The sequence below is a fragment of the Ptychodera flava genome, chromosome 2 (assembly GCF_041260155.1).
Source record: "Ptychodera flava strain L36383 chromosome 2, AS_Pfla_20210202, whole genome shotgun sequence".
NCBI classification, from domain to species: domain Eukaryota; kingdom Metazoa; phylum Hemichordata; class Enteropneusta; family Ptychoderidae; genus Ptychodera; species Ptychodera flava.
The window spans coordinates 3,758,652-3,762,590 of NC_091929.1; positions in this window are offsets into that span (position 1 = coordinate 3,758,652).

Sequence of the window (3,939 nt, forward strand, 5' to 3'; positions counted from 1 at the left end):
CAACTTCCAGCGCTGGGTCACTCTGAGTTTTACACTGATACGGTGATGCGATGTGACACACAGTTTCCTGTCCGTAGCATGCAGCCAATGAATCGTACTCCCTTGGAATACCTATACATTACGATAGTTCATGTTCACGACGAAAGCATTTCGAGAAGTCATGACTCGAATTGTGTACTCAATTGGAAGATGGTGACTAGAAAATCTACGTTCAAAGGCAAAATGAGAGATCTGAGTGGGCAAGTAAAATGTGTGTAATGTAAATTGCGGGTCACCACTCAATAGGCGGAAAAGCCAATATTTTTTAAAGGCCAAACTAATTAAATTCTTTGTTTTGCGTCCCCACCCGCTTAGGTTTTTAAGATTTTCATGAAAAACACACACAGTGTATTTTAATATGAAATTTTATAATTTTAGGACATAACAGCTTAGCTTTTCTGAACTAAAATTTTTAAACAATTTTTTATTTGCTGCAATCAAATTACCTTGTGTTAATTTTCTTGTGTGTGTTTTTCAGCCGCTTAGATGATATAGACGCGTACCTTTTCCCATTTTGAGTGGACGCAAAACAAAGAATTTAATAACTTTGGCCTAATTCGCATGGGTAAGAGCTCGAGATGCGGGAGTATGAAGCCAACTTATGCCACAGGCGGCCCAATCACTATTAATAAGCTTTTTAATTTGAGTTTTTCTCAGTTTTCTCTATCGGTTCTTCTCCTTTCCTTCATGCTCTGACTGATCGTAGTAAATAAAAATAAATGACTTTATAGCCTAACCTAGCCTCTTGACTCTTTATTTATTTTACACCCCATTACAAGGACGTTTATCTCTCATATACACACATCTTGTAATTGATAGTCAACAGGACTAATTATGCTAATCCGTGGACTTATCAGGGACTTTATGGGTTAGTCAACAACGCAAAAGATAGGAAAGGTTACTAATTCATTTACATCTCTATCTTTGCAATGTTGACCAACCCTTGATAAGTCCACGGATTAGCATAATTAGTTGTGTTGACAAGATGTGTATTTGAGAGATATTAAAGCATCCTTGTAATGGGGTGTAAAATAAATAAAGAGCCAAGAGGCTATAGGTTAGGCTATATTATATAAGTCATTTATTTTATTTACTACGACCAGTCAGAGCATGAAGAAAAGGAGAGGGACTGATAGTGACAGAGAAAACTGAGAAAAACTCAATAATAAGGTTATTAATAGTGATTGGGCCGCCAGTGCTTACGCTCGTCCGGCCAAGCACACAATCCACTTGTATCCGCCAATGAAAACGTGCGTACTACACCTGTCGGCCCTCATAAGCTCAGTTCGAAGTGACCGAAACAAACAGAGAAGCGATCGCGAGGTCAAGCTTCTCTGTACGATCTTGAGTTTTTTAAAGCGCACCAAGGAACAAGAGAAGAGTAATTACGTAGGTTTGAACTGTTTTCGAAGGTAATGGCCTGATTTTTTCTTACGAAAAAACTTCTCGATTTATTACAGTTTGAATTTTATAAGGCCGACGTGCGTTGCACTGCCATTGGCGTCAATGTGCACACTATAGCCCTGCGTACGATGCTGTGTGTTCCGCTACAGCTAATAGCCCCGCTCACGTGAGCGGGGCTATTAGCTGTAGCGGAACACACAGCATCGTACGCAGGGCTATGCACACTACAGCTGGAGGTATGATATATACTGCTTTTCATGTATTCATTCCATACATGAACAAAATTAAGTAAACATATTTTCGACTGATACAGCTATTGTTCATGTTCCCTTGAAAAATTATGTCCATATGGCTAAAAGGTATTTTGCAATGAAGTCGAGCATTTTTTTCGGTTTATTTATGTTCTCCACAACTGTGTTGTGTAGTGTGAACAGCGCCCCCAACTGCCTCTGTGGGTTGCTAGGGTGATCTCCGCATCGGAACACGCCTGATCGATTACTACCGCCATACTAACTACATCGTACAGCTACAAGCTCCGATATTATATATATATATACTCGCTCACTGAGAAGCCAGATACCTAGACTGTCTGAACAGACGTATTATTCCTGTTCTGGAGAGTACATCTTGCTTCACCACGGTGAGTACATATATTCACACCCGGCTATCACTTCACTGGCGCTGCGAGCAAAAGCTCCGAACCAGACGTGGGGTGCTAGCCACTTTTTCTAATTTTGCACGAGGCGATTCAGAGTTAGACTCGTCCATCGTGCCGCGGTCCACTGCCCTTGGGTTTAGGGAGTGATCGCTGCGAAATTTTTTAGTTTTTGACTTCCCCAGCTAGCCTTTTCTCTCCCAAGAAGGAGGAGGAGACGGAGGTTTTGGGGCAAGTCATATTTTTTGTACGGTGTGGTGCGATCACAGGGTACACGGGCTTGTTGTTTGTTTGTGTTTGTTTGTGTGTATGTTTGTGTTTGTTTATTTATTTTAATAAATAACAGCGAAAAGCTGTTTTGTTAATATTTGTCAATAAAGAGCAGTTTATTTGTTTATTTGTTTATTTATTTATTTATTTATTTGTTTGCTTGTTTGTTGATACGTATTTCCGATGGTTAGGGTTAGGGTTAGGCTTAAGTTAGGGTTAGGGTTAGGGTTAGGGTTAAGTTAGGGTTAGGGTTAGGGTTAGGGTTAGGCTTATTCACTCCCACTATATATGGAGACAAGGGGAGCAAGTGGGATTCCAACATCTGTATTTTCAAGTCAAGAAAAACACACCAAATAAATGCCGGACAATTGAAATATTGGGTTTGTGGCAGCATCATGTCCTGTACTTACCACACCTATCCTTTAATTCGATGGAAAGGGCAAAAATCGGCGATATTTAGCATCTTTCTCCTTTGATTCGTACAGTTTGTACGGCAAAACGTAAGTGTCACACTTTGGCGGGTTAGTACGTCAGTGAAATTCAAATCGGACCAATCAGATAGCTTGTTAGCCCTGCCTTGGCCCGAACTGGAGACGTTACCGTTGTGGGGCTCGAACCAGGATGATTTTACTTTGGCGCTTTTTGCCATGTTCATTTTCCCTTTACGAATCGTCGACAACTTTGTATGCCGCAACATTCACTTTGGTCTTATGAGAAGAAGGTTCCACTAGAGTACTTCAACTATACATCTGTGCGAAACGCACTCATTTCCAATCAGTTCGTGAGATATGCGAGCCTAGATGGACAAAAACATGAGCGTAAACCCGGAAGTAAACAAATACAGAGAGACCGTCGCCACGCCACGGTTGAATTTCCGCGGCTGGAAAAGTTGTTCTTGGTATTGGTTCAATTCTAATAGTTTTCTAGCTATCGACAGTAAACTACGGGCAGTAACCTTCCAACTACGAACAATACTGTACTCGTCCGAGTATACTATAAGCCCCTGGTTCGGCAACACTGAACAGTGAACGGTGGTAAAAACTGGAGGGGCTCGAGTATCCCATTTTTTTCTGCCACGCCACCACGGTCGCTTAACTTATGCTAATTTTATGCACGATTTTTTCAACTCCTCTGGATGTGTCTATCGCTTTCCAAATCAACTTTATCCAAAGGTATTGATTACACAATCTCTGAATACAGAAGTGAAATTTGGTAAAATTTCAGCGTCGAAAAAACCCCAAACTTGAAACAAAGACGTCATGTACATGTATGCTGCTGATCTGCTGATCTGAGTGAACTGGCATGGCATACTGCCCACACGGAAAGGCAACTCAATATTCCTGTATCAAACCGTATACATCTTGTGAAAACAACAACATAGCAGTGATTGTAATAGTGACCAGGAAAAAAAGCTTCACAAATGAAAGGATAATTAATTGCTTCAAACAAAAGCAACTGCATGTTCACATAAAAACAGACATCGTGGTCGTCAATGAAAATAAACCATGGCAGACGTGTGTGAGACTATTCTATTTAGACGACGGGGTGAGCAGGGTCAAAGAATCAGAAAG